This window comes from Macaca fascicularis, chromosome X (assembly GCF_037993035.2).
Source record: "Macaca fascicularis isolate 582-1 chromosome X, T2T-MFA8v1.1".
In the NCBI taxonomy this organism is placed as follows: Eukaryota; Metazoa; Chordata; class Mammalia; order Primates; family Cercopithecidae; genus Macaca; species Macaca fascicularis.
Window position 1 is genome coordinate 158,217,454 of NC_088395.1, and position 14,133 is coordinate 158,231,586.

A 14,133-nucleotide genomic window follows, 5' to 3' on the forward strand; every position below is an offset into this window, starting at 1 on the left:
AATTATCTCTAGATTACTTATAATACCTAATATGATGTAAATGCAATGTAAAATAGTTGTTACTCTATTGTTTAGGGCATAAGGACAAGAAAATAAAAGTCTGTACATGTTATGAACAGATCCAGTTTTTTGGCATATTTTTGATCTTCGGATTTTTAAATCCATGGATGTGGAATCCACAGAGCAACTGTATTTCATGCCCCAGTCTCAGAATCAGTCATTTCTCCAAGGAGCCCTAATTATTTTTACTAGTTGATGGTTTTAGAAACTCACATCTTAGTGCTAGGTGTGCTTGCTGCTACTGGGGAAGTTGTTACTTATAGGCTTTCTCAGTTCACAGAGCAATGAAATATATATGTATATCTACACACACCTATAAATATTTGCATATGTAACCATCTGTGACTATATTAAACTGAACATGACTTTATGCTGATGTCTCCAACTCTAATCCATTACAACAAAGATTATTCTAACCTCCTCCCCTTGCTTACCTGTAACTTCCCATTCCAACAATGAGAAACTCATCTCCTGTCATCTGTCAGTTCATTCAGTTAATTGTTCAATTCCAATATACCTGTATACTGTTTTCAGAATTATTAATCTGGACTCCCGTGGGAAACAACTTTCCTAACTATAGTACAGCACTTACATACAGTTCCTTTTGATCTTAGCTTTACAAGATTCATTTCCAAGTTACTTAAGGCAGCAAATTCCTGTCATGCCCTTCAGTGAGATTGTTTCATACATTTTTTTCATGTTTCAGACATTTTTAATACAGTTAGAATGCTTTGCTGTATTCTACATTTCATCTTGGAATTTTTTGATCTCTTAAATTATTTCCTTAATTTTCATACATCAAGATTCACTCTTTGTGCTATAAAGTTTTGTGATTTTTGACACATACTATCATGTATGAACTATTGCAGTATCATAAAAATAATTTCACTGCCCTAATGAATCTCCCGTGCTTAACCTTTTTAGACTTTTCTACACATGTTTATTGTTTCTATAATTTTTTCCCTTTCCAAAATGTCATGTAAATAGAGTCATACGCTCTGTAGCCTCTTCCAACTGGCTACTTTCATGTAGCAATATGCACTTAATATTTTCTGATGTCTTTGCATGTCTTATAGGTCATTCTTTTTATTTATGAATAACATGTCATTGTAAGGCTGTGTCACAGTGTGTTTATCTATTCATCCATTAAAAGACATATCCCAGTTTGGGGTGATTACCAAATAAGCATCTATAAACATTTATGTATGGGGATTTGAGTGAACATATGTTCTCAAATCAGTTAGGAAAATACCCAGGAGCGTGCTTGCTGAATCTAAGGTGAGACTATGTTCAGTGTTTTTAAGAAGGTGACAAGCTATCTTCAAAAGGAAATCTTCTATTTCCTGAGTCCCTATATCCTTGAGAAGGCTTTTACTATGCCCTAATACTTGATTGATACTTTTTCTGATTAGGCAACTCTAGTTTAAAAATCTTTTTCCTTCAGCAGTTTATAGATGTCACTCCACTGTTTCTAACAACTTGCGTTGTGCCTGAGAAGTCTGATAACACTGAGATTCATATTTTTAATGGTAATCTCTTCTTTCTTTGTAGAAAACTGTAGTATTTTACCTTTATCCATGAAGTTTGAAAACTGATCTAAAATATGTCCAGGTTTATCCTGGTGGATCATTATTGCTGTTGTCCAAATGTTTTTTGTTTTCCTTCTGGGCACATGGTAGACTGTAGTCCCATCCCAGTGACTGATTCGATTCCCATTCTTCTCTCTAGAGGAGATTGTTTATTGTGATTATCCTTTTCCCTATTTCACCACTGAATGTTGCATATGAGGGGGCAAACAACTTTGTGTTTAGTTAGTAACTCTCGACAAAGAGGGGCCATCTCCAGAAAAGATAAAGAAATTTTCAAACATGACTCAGAGATTCTAGGTTTTGAGAGGGAAAGAGTGATGGAATGGGACTTTTTGATTACTCTCATGGGAGTGGGGGTATAAATGTGTTCTTCATGATGAAAGGAGAACAAATAAAATATTCAATGACAAGAGAGGAAGACCAGGGTAGCAATCAGTGCTATCTACCAAATATTCCAGTTATCTTAACAAGTACATGGTATATTGCTCTTCCCCACCTCTTGAAGTTAGATGTGGCCATGTGACTTTTGCCAAAGAAATGTGAGCCAACGTTATATATTTCACCCAAAGATGAAAGTTTTAAAAGCCAATGTACAATTTCCTACATTCTTTTACCCTGCTATGTGATCATGGAAGCTAGTGTTGTGATGAGTTTTCTCCTTAGAATTACCTTGGGAGCTTTTACAAATCCTGATGTGGAGACCATACCAGAGAACAATTAAGTGAGAATATCTGCAGGTGTTACCCAAACACTTGAATTTCTTTCTGTTTATTTACATTTTTTGGTAGGGTAAAATTTACACACAAAACAGCATACACATTTTAAGTGTACAGTTCAATCGATCTTTGCATATATACATATGCATACATACACAATGCACCATGACTAAGATAAAGATATAGATCAAGGGTCGGAAAACTTTTTCTGAAAAGAAGCAAATACTTTCGGTTTTGTGGTCCAGCCAGTCTCTGTTGAAACTACTCAACTCTATTGTAGTGCAAAAGCAGCCATGGGAAATGTGTAAACGAGTAAGGATGTCCGTATTCCAATAGAACTTTACAAAAACAGGTGGTGTGTCCTGTTTGGCCAGTGAGCTGTAGTTTGCTGATCCCTGATATAGACCATTTCTAGCACCCAAGAAAACTCCCTCTTGCTCTTTCCCAGTTAATACCATTCCAAAGGTAACAACTACTTAATGTCAGTATTTTAAAGCTATCTGAGTGATTACATGCGTAGACAAAAAGTGCAGAATCACTGGTCTAGACTGATCAATATTAATAGCTGTATGTATTACCTCAGCATAAGTAAAATTCCCTGTATCCTACATTGACTCAAGATTCTGAGTACAAAATGTTGGTTATGTTCCGGTTGGGAGCGAGCATGCTTTGTACTCCTCCAGGCAGTTTGTCCTCGAGGCAGTTTGAAGATACTTGCAGCACTGTCTCACTTTCCCCACTCCAGTCCTAATATCCCTTCTTGTAGTCTCCCACAGCAGACGCACAGCTTTAACTGAAAAAAAAGTGACATATTCAGCTGCCTTGAGAGCAAACTATCACAAAAAAGCTGCTCCTGAACACTTTACTCTGATGACTCTATGGCATTTTTCCACTCTCAGATATAACTGCTTCTAATCTTTAGGTTTTCCTATGTTTAGAAGTCTTTTTGTCACCTATATGGAGCTTTAGTTTATTCAGTTCTGTTAAGATCCACCATTAATTTTATCACATATAAACTTACTTTCCAAAATTTGCTCCATGTTGTAGACATTTATGGCACACTTTAAACTTTTCCAATGCTGCTATGAGATTATTCATACTTTTATGATCCTTTCACAATACTTCAGTGGGTTTATGGGAAGGAAGAGAGGTAAACATGAGTTGTTAGACATCCTGAAAGTGAAGTCCCCTAAGACAGTAGTTGGTGGACGTGTAAAGTGGGAGAGATTTTGACCATTCTTTATCCTATTTAGATCCACTTTCGATGACTGTAGGGTTCTTCAAGAAGTTTAAGGGGGATAGTTTTGTCATACGGTTTAAGTCTAGAGGATGGAAACGCAGTTAGGGGAGCCAAGTTGAAGGGTCAGGAATGAGTCAGAGTCTGATGGATGGTATTTCACATTCTGTCTCCCCGTCACCCTCTTCCTTTAGAAAGGAGTAGAGATAAGGTTGTTATATATCGTTTGCTACGTATTTGTCTTCAAATAAAATGAGAAACCAACTTAAGCTAGCTCAAACAGTAAGGAAACATTGAATCACATAACACACAGTCCTGAGATAGGGTGGGCTTTAGGCTGGCTGATCCAGTGGTTTACTGATGTCATCAGGATCTCAAGTTTTTTCCATTTTCATACTATGGCTGGTTTCTCTTGGGTTATAAGACAGTTTACACTACTGAATGGAGTTACTGGTTTTCTCATTTGTGTTCTGGAGAAGAGGATCACTGTTGGAAATTTTGTCAAAAGAATGAGTGAGAACTCTCCAAGAATCCCTTAGCCAGATTTTCATTTCTATTTCTGAACTAAATATGGGACAAAGGGGGATGGCTTACCTCAGATTAATCAAGTCTGTCCAAGGTGCGAAACGGATTAATTTTGCCCAACATATATATAATTGATGTGGAAGGAGTGGAATTATAAACAAAACTTAGGGTTCTGTTAGAAAGGAGGAAGGGAGAAATGGATGCTGGGCATTATCAGTTGAGCAGAAATCTCCAGGAGGTGGCAGTTGGAAAGCTATTTTAAAAAAAAAAGGGCAATGTGGTTGAGCAGTGAAGATCCTGGAAGAAGGGCAGGTGCACTTGTGCATATTGCTTCAACTCCTTGTGCCTTTGTTTCCTCATGTGAATAATGGAGATAAAATAATACCTACCTGACAGAGTTGTGTGAGGGTTTGCTCATTCACAAATATTTCTGAGAGTTTACTATGTGTTGGGCACTCTTCTAACAGGAACTGCTGTGGTGAAAATGAAGAGGAAGCTTGCTTTTTAGTATGTGTATGGGTGTGGGAGTGTATGTAGTAGAAGAGGAAGAAAATTAAATAAAAAACAGTCATAAAAGTATAATTTCAGACAATGCTAAGTGCCATCAACAAATGAGAGTTGGAATCAAGGGGGTGAAGGAAAGGGTATTTTTAAGACTGTGCACTTGGCAGTGTGAGGGGGTGACATGTGAGAAGAGACCTGAGGTGAGCTGAGCAGGCCGCGTAGCTGGGGTGCAGTGAGCAGGGGCCAGACTATGCCAGGCTTTAGAGGCCTCAGTGAGGGATGAAGACTTCATTGTACCTGTGTCTGGAAGCCCCTGGAAGGTCTTGCGCAGAGGCAATGACATAATCTGATTTGATTGACAGGCCACTCTGGCCACTGTGAGGTGATTACACTGCAGCGGGAGAAGGGGAGACCCAGGGAGGGGGACAGCAGCAAGAAGGCTGAGACCTCCCAGGTCCGCCACAAGCCACATGGCTTTCATACCTCCCAAACCCACCACAAGGCACGTGGCTCACATTGCACATTCAAACTAGGTTGGGGCAAGTGGGTCCCCTCAAGTCCTAAGCTTCATGGTAACATGTCCAGGGACTTCAGAGGTGATTCTCATGGCCACTTTCCTCCTCTTTTCCATCTGTGCTCCCCAAGGTTAGACAGCTTAACAGGAGGCGCTGAGCAGATCTTTCCCCCTGGTGCAACCCCCTCCTTTACGTCTGTTCTGAGGCCTACTCGCTTACTTGTATGATCCACTGTCCTCCGAGGGAAAGGGGTCTTGCCCTCAGGAGAAAGCCAAAAGCCCCTGGGCATTGACCAGCTACACTCACTCTGAGTGAGCTCATTTGCTGAATTTGGGGGAGAAGGACCCACCCACTGGCAGGCCTACTGTGGCTGCCTGACTAAACCAAGGCCTCCCATTGAGATTTGAAAAAAATTTTTAATAGCTTTTGGGGTTACAAGTGGTTTTTTTATTACATGGATGAGATTTTATCAGTAATAGAACTGTTACTTTGATCTCCATCTGCCTGACTTAGGCCTCTGGGATTCAGAACTCTGTAAGGGAAGAGAGAGGCTATAGATCTGGCCTTGGGGATCCCAACTCTGAGCTAGTGCTGTGATCTTTATTGTGACCATTATGTACCAGTGTCCCAGGGATGGGGCGCTGACTGGACATTTCTCCTCAGGCACATGGACCAGTGCCAGTAACACCACCTGGGAGCTTGTGGAAATGCAATGTCTCTGGCTGGACCCAGACCCTCTGAGTTAGAATCTGTATTTTAACAAGATCCCACAGGGGATTCACAGGGACTTCACAATGAGAGATGGGCTGACTTATGACATTTGCTTTCAGTCTATGTGGAGGCAATGACAGTTTGAGTGGGAAGTGAGGTTTTCACAATGATGACTCAGTTTTGGTTCTGCCCAATCCGCATGCCCACCTGTAATGGTGTAGTTATTATCTTTGCATTCTACAATTACCAAAGCATCTGGCCTAATATTATCATTTCTACCCACTAATGCAATTATTTGTTTCGTGTTTTTAATCCATAGCAATAATATTTACTATCAACAATTCTGTTGCAATCATTTATGTTTATAATCCTTACCAAAAGTTACATTGGAATAATAAGAAGTCAGTGAAAGGAAGGCTGTTCTTCTGTGAAATACTGTCTTTATGCCTCAGATTTGGAGTGCTCAGAGCCTCTGCAGCAAAGATTTGGCACGTGTCCTAGGCCTGCTCAGAACAGCAAACCCCACCCTCTTAGAGAATGAGACTTATAGAGGGACAGCGCCCTCCTCAGAGACTTCTCTAATGGGACTCCAAAGAGCAAACACTCTTAGCCCCATGAGGACTGGCCAGGCCAAGTAGTGTGTGGGCACAGGGAGCAGGGGTTTCCAAGAGGATGCAGTAGGTGTCTCTATCTCTTCCTATAGTGCAGGCTCCAAAGCTTATCAATGCTCTATGGCCTGTATTGAGCAAGGTCCTGAAATAGGGTTCAGGTCAGTGATAAATTCCAATGCTAATGTGGGATGAACCCCTGGGGGCTTCACCTCCTTCTTTTAGGATGCATGTAGAAATTGTGAAAGACCCTCTCTCCGTGGTATTGAGCCTACACATGGTTCTGAAACAAGAATTGCTTTGACTGGGTCTCCCTTTTTTCTAGGTGGACTCACAGATTCCCTCACATTCATTATTAGCTCATTCGTTCATTCATTCATTGTCTTACTCTGTATCAGTCCCAAGGCTGGGAACTCATTTTCCCCATTGTCTTCATTTATCTAACAAGCCATTCTCCTACTGACCTCATTTTCTTAGTCTGATGAACACTGGCTGCTAGAGAAAATCTTACCAATAAGCAGATTGACTTCAATGAATACTCATAGTCTCCAGGTTCAACTGGTTGTTTGAATACCTGGCCTCTACTTTGACTATCTTAAACCTTCTCTACTCTCTTCAAACCACTTCTCTTTCACTCTCAGCATATACTTTCACTCCCATATTTCCAAATAAAATAGAATTCATCAGAGTTTCCCCTGTATTTCCCTCCAGCCCATCTAAAATTTACCTGCAACTTGAAAGTGATCTCTCTGGTATTACTACAGAATTCTTTGTTGCTAAGTTTAATTATAATTGTTCTACTGATTACTTCTAAATACTTATCTCTGGTTCAGATTTTTCTCCTAGCTTCGGATCCATTATATCCAACTTCCTCCTGAACATCTCTAATTGGATGTCCCCAAACTAAACTCAAGAGATCCTGAATTCTCAACACCAAACCATAATTAACAAATAACACAGCCATCCACTTAGACATCCAAGCTAGAAACCTGATTATCAAGCTATATTCTTTCATCTTCTATATTCCCATATTTAGTTACCGAATTTTGTACATTGTATTTTTTGTACCTTGTATTTTTTTAAGTGTTCTTTAAAAAGAGTGTTAGAAAGTCTGGACTTTGCATTTTCACCTGTCCGGAACACTAACTACTGCCTGAACACCTTTCCTAGCCTCCTACATGGCCTCCCTGCAACCAGTCTTACTCCTTGTCATTCTGTTCTACCAGCAGCAAAGAGATCATTTTAAATCTCATCTGGCCATAACATTCTCCTACATAATGTTTCTCAGTGGGTCCTCATTGATCTTCAGATTAAGTTCAAACCCCTGACCCCGGCCTACACAGCTCTGCATGACTGCCTTGTACTTATCTCTGCACCTACATCTCTATACCCATATCTCTATCATGTGCTTCTGCACTATGTTCTCTGCCCTCTCCCAGTACTATCCTTTTGAGCTACACCTGATTCCTAGCAGTTCCTCAACAGCTACTTGCACTTTGAGCCTCTGAACCATTGCAAATGTTGTTTTCTATACATGAAATACTATTTCCCTCTGTTAATCTTGAAGAGTTGGGGCAAAGGGGCACAAAGGGCAAAGAACCACAGTTTGAGAACTTCAGCTCAAGTTTTATCTTGAGCTTCCAGCTTTTCAAATAGAAGAAAAAGGATATATTTAGATAATTTTGAAAGGAGAGAGAGAAGAAAGGTCATCCTCCTTGATCTTTCTTTTCACTGGTTCCAATATCCCAAGCCTCCTTTTCCACTTTCATTTCTCCCACCCCCTCAGATGATTGACAGCTAAATGAATTCCACTTGAAAGATAGCTTCAGTGGGCAGCCTGGGAAGAAGCACCAAACTCCTGACATACCAGTGACTGGGGCATCACTATAAGATGAAGGTGTTTTCACACAGCTCCTGGACAAGGTTGCACCACTCTTTTCTTGGTTTCAAATTACATCCTTTGTCCCTTGTTCTGAGTACACTTTTGCTAGATTGAACCCCCAGGATAAAGTTGAAACTTCTGCTAGCCATGAAGCATTAGATCCACAGAGGCAAGGGACAGGGAAATCACAGTGAGTGGATGGGGGCATTGAATGCCTTTTTTCTTGCTGTCTTTATTCTCTGCTTGATGACAAAGAATCATTAATGCAATAGCTTTGGTCTGATTTATTGATTTATACACCATATAAAAGACAATTTAAAAATTCATTCTGTTCAAAAACTGTGTTTATGTGTTTACATCAGAGGAAAGTTGATACAAAAATGTTGTTCATATGTGAATAACTATAGTAAATGGAGTGAATGTCATAAAATGAAGCAGTCACTGGCTTCAGTTTAAAGTTTTCCTGGGAACCAAGGCAAGTAATGTACCAGTTCTGTCTTCCCTAGGAATCTCTTTCTCTGATGTGGAAATATGTGTTTTACTTTCCCAATTGATAGAATGTGACTGTTGTCAAACTCAGGGTCCTTCATGTACCAAAATTTCACAGAGGCTTTGCTGAGACACTACTCTGCAGGTCTATGTCTTCTTGGTCCCTGGGTCTGCTATATGTGGGAGTCTTAGGCTGTAAGTGATTCCATAAGAAGTGGGCATCCTGCCCAGAATCCAGAGCTCAGGGGCTGTCCCCCAAACCCACTGACACGACCTTAAATGCAGCTGCCCCTGCTCTTACAACCCCATAGCTGCTGGGATTTCCCTCCCTGACTGCTCACTGAAGACATCTTTCAAGTGAGTTTTATTTAGTTGTCAATCCTTCAAGGAGGTGGGTGGGAGAATGAAAAGGTCAATAATGAAGAGGCTTGGAAGTCTGGCAGTAACAGAGAAAGAGGTCAAAAAGGATGATCCTTTCATCACTCCCTCCCTTCCCTACTCTCAGGTTCATCTGTAACTTACACTGTGGCTTAGAGTCTCTGTGAATCTCTTCCCCTCTCCTTCCAGAGTCAAAAAGACATTGAAAATTCTGTGCCTGGAACTTGCAATAACCTGCTATGTACAGAAATCAGTAGTTGCCCCCTCCCCCCACCCAGAAGGAGCTCATGGTCCTGTGGCAGATAGCTAGCTAACACATTGTTATCAGCACTGTGACAGTCATAGCATCATGGGCCCGGGAGCAAGGACAGGGACAGAGCACACTCAGGAATTGACCAGAGCCTCAGCTATTTAGACCCTCAATCTCTTGACTTTCTCCTAGTGAGGCATTGCGTGTTAGGCATCATTGTTCTGCAGTCCAGAGCTGCTTCTGTGGCTTTGACTAATATTCTAAATGCTCTGGCCCTTGTCCTTTTGCCCTGACACTTATCAAGCTCTCAACTTGTGTGGCTTCTCCCTGTCCACACGTGGTCTTCCCAGGCAATTCAGTCCTTCCCGGTTCTGTCTATAGGGTGCTCTTAGTTCACTCATGAGGACAACAACATTGCTGGCAAAAATCACTAAAAATCACTGAGCTAGAACAAGGTTTTTCTAAAGATACAAATCTAAGGATTGGACACCTGTGGTTCAGGTACCCCGTTTTTGTTGCATGTTATTGAAAACTGCCCTCTGTGCCAGTGCTGGTCTGTTTTGTTCTCTATTATGTTCCTAGAACCTTGCATAGGGCTCTATGAGCAGTAGACATTTGTAGGATGAACATTCTGACACTCCAAGCCAGTTTCAAAGAGAATTTGAAGAGAAACCTTGTATTATAGGACTTTTAAATGTTTACCCAAATTAATAAACCAACACTGAAACTTACATTTCATTCGTGAGCCTTAGTTATTTTCCAATGGTTAAAATCTTGGAAAGGAATAAAGGTGAGGGGAAGTGTATTGGTTTGCTATGAATACTATAACAAATTACTACAAATGTAGTTACTTTAAAAAAAAACACACAAATTTATTATCTTACAGTTCTGGAGGTCAGAAGTCCAAAATGAGTATCACTGGTCTGTGATCCTGCAGACCCTATGGGACAAACCATTTCCCTGCCCTTTGCAGCTTTCAATGTCTACCTGCATTCCTTGGCTCCTGGCCCCTTTCCTCCATCTTAAAAGCCAAGAGTGTTGAGCTAAGTCCATCTCAGGCTGTGATCTCTATGGTTCTCTTTTTTGCCTTCCTCTTTCACTCATAAGGATCCTTGTGATTACGCTGGCTCACTTGTGATTACACTGGCTCATGTGTGATTACATGGGCTCACGTGAATAATCCCAGGTAACCTCCCTATTTTAAGGTCAACCGATTAGCAACCTTAATTCCTCTACCATGTAAAATAATATATTCACAGATTCTGATGATTGTGATATAAAGATATTTGGGGGTACCATTGTTCTGCCTACCACAAGAAGGATGCTGGGCACCAAACTCTCAACACATTTCTGATTGATAGCCATCCTTGCGTCTTGCCCTCTGAGCCCAGTACCCTATCTCACCTCCACTTCATTGGTCTCTGCTTCCCTCCCTCCCTCCTTCTTTCTTTCTCTCAATTCTTTCTTATTCTTTCACTCCTTTCTCCTCCTCCTCTCTTTTTCTATTAGTTTCTTCTTCTCAGCCTATAAATTTTCTAACATTTCTCCTACATAAAAATAAACTAATTTATTAACCCCACATTCCCTCCAGCTACAACTGTGTATTTCTTGTTTTCCTTTCTGCAGAATGTCTTAAAGGAGTCCTTTCTGTTCACTACCTTTCTTCCCTTCTCCCTCACTTATCAACCCATTTGACTCCTGTCCCTATTACCCCACAGAGCATACTCTCATGAACTTCACCAAGGCTTTTGTCCATAAATCTAAAGGAGATATTTTCAGTCCTTGTCCTTTCTAAAATCAGTAGCAGCAGCAGCTGATGTTACTGAACATGCCCACTCCTCTATCCTTCTAGAAATCCTATCTTTCCTCCCTCAGCCTCTGTTCATAATACTACCTCTTCCTGGTCTTCCTTGTGCTTGTCTGGCTGCTCACTGTCAGTCTCCCTTGCTGGCTACTCATCCCAGGCCCACCTCTTAAGTGCTCCTGCTCCTCTTCAGAATATCTGGGCCACATTCTCTTCTCATTCTGCACTCCTTCCCATGGCTGGGAGTGTTGGGCAGGGACAGGAGACATAAGGAGGTCCTAAGGTTTCAATTACAGCCTTTACTACACTGGCAAAGCCTTGATCCCGTATTGCTTTTTGGAGTTCAGGATTTCAGACCCTGAGATCCAGACCCTGACCTCCAGACCCTGATATACAATTGCCTCCAGCCCACCTCCCCCAATCGTGACTCATAGACACCTCCATCTTCATGTGTCTGGTGCTGAGTTCATCATCTTCCACTCAAACTTGCTGTTCCTCCAACGTTTCTTGCCCATATCCAGAAACATTACACACATTCCCTAGTCACTCAAGTCAGATGCCTTCTTTTCTGTCATCTTTGATGCCTCCTCTTCTTCAGGACCAATATCTAATTAGTCTTTATGTGTCGATGATTTCAGCTTCTAAATCTCTCTCAGGTCATGCCCTCTGCTTCACTCCCGGTTCCACTGTATAATTCAGGGTTCATCATGTCATAAGCAGATGATTACACTGGACTTGTGTGCCCATGCTTCCCTTCTTATTCCATTCTCTCACTGAAGCCACGGCATCTCCTTGTCTAACACAGAACTTGGGCCCAGTCATGACCTCACCATGCCACCATTATCATTACTCCTCCACACTCTTGCTTAACATCTTTTAGTGTCTGTCCATTGATTTGAGAGTAAGGTCTAAAGGTATTTCCCAGCCCTTACAGAAGCCTTTGCACATGACCTGTCTCTGCCTTCCTTCCCAGCTTCATCTAATAGCCTCCTTCCCTTTTTTGTCTCCCTTCTAACCATAATTAACTACACAGTATCTGTAACCTTACTCTTTGTACACAATATTCCTTTGGCTGGATCACTTCTGCTGCTCTCTCTCTCTATCTCTGCCTTTCCTCCTTGTCTTCACCCCACTCTTGATGAGAACAAGCTACCTGTTCAGTCCAAGTCACAGGTTAGATGCTAGTTTTTCCAGAAAGCTCTTCCCTGAGTGTCTCAGGCTAGTCAAGGGCCCCCATCCATGCTTCCCCAGACTCTGACACTCAACCTTTTCATCATTCTTTTCATGTCTCTCTGACACTAGATTATACCATCCTTCGAGCACACTCCATGCTTGCATTCGCTGCAGAACCCCCATCACTTGGCACAAGACTGACACCCATGCCAAGGAGGTTTTCAATAAATATCGGCGAGTGAATGAGCCCCATTCCATTTATTACATGAAGCACAACAGAAGCAGGCTGGCATCTGGCAAACAACCATATCCAATTCAAAGAGTTGTTGTCAGCCCTTAACACAGCAACTGGCACCCAGGAAGCACTCAGTGAATGACAGTTCTCAGTGTTAGTATTGTTGTTATCACTATCCCTTCATTTATTTAATTTGGCCCTAAGTTCCTGTGTAACTCTTCCAACTTACAAGTTGTTCTGGGTTAGGATTTTGAGAAACTGGTCTCTATCATATTCATTTCTTCACTCAACAATCATTTCCTGAGCCTTCTACTATATACTAAGCACAGTGCTGGTATTCAAATGTGGAAAAATAAAGAGAAAGGTGGAAAGAAGGAAACTCAAAAGCCGAATATATGTCAGGGGTTTAATACATAATATCTGCTCTGTCTACCAGTATCCCTCTTTTCTCAAGAGCAGAAATTTTCCAAGGAAGGTATTTTATTTCCAGAGAACAATCAAGATGACTTTTTTTTAATTTTCAAAATAAAGAAAATCATAAATTATCAACCCATATTTGGAAAGCATATAATTGTGTTGAGAACTGTTATTCTACCTTACACTTTCCTCTGATCTGATTGGCAGCTCAAGGGATAAACATGAGCATGGCAGTCAGTATTTATCCTGTCAGGTACAGGGACTTTGGAACTTCAGGAGCATTGGATTTCCCTCCCCGCCAATACCTGCTTTGCTGCTATTTGCATCCAAAACGCACATCACAACATTTTCTTCATGTAAACAATAAAAACCATTTCAGAATACCTTGTACACAGACACAATTGACTTCATTTCTGATAAATTTGGCTAGAATCCTGGAATATCACACCCAGAAGGGGCCTTAAAGGTTACATGGTTCAAGATCCTCATTACACAGGTGACTATTTGAGACCTAGAGATGTGGAGGGCCTATTTCAAGTAAGAACAGTGTTGGGATTATATGTATCTCCTACATACATAATATGGTTTGGTTGTGTCCCCACCTCAATCTCATCTTGAATTGCAGCTCCCATAATTCCCACGTGTTGTGAAAGGGACCCAGTGGGACACAATTGAATCATACTGTTCTCATGGTAGTGAATAATTCTCATGAGATCTGATGGTTTTATAGGGGGTTTCGCCTTTCGCTTGGCTCTCATTCTCTCTTGCCTGCCATGTAAGATGTGCCTTTTGCCTTCCACCATGATTGTGAGGCCTCCCCAGCCACATGGAACTGTGAGTCCATTAAGCCTCCTTTTCTTTCTTTTCTTTATGAATTATCCAGACTCAGGTATGCCTTTATCAGCAGTGTGAAAACAGACTAATACAATATAAATCACAATTAAAGATTGCAACCATCTTTCATGTGCAATAGCTCATTTAATCTTTGTAGTCTTCCTAGGAAAGTTTTCTTATTATGCTGTGTTACATAGAAAAGTTGA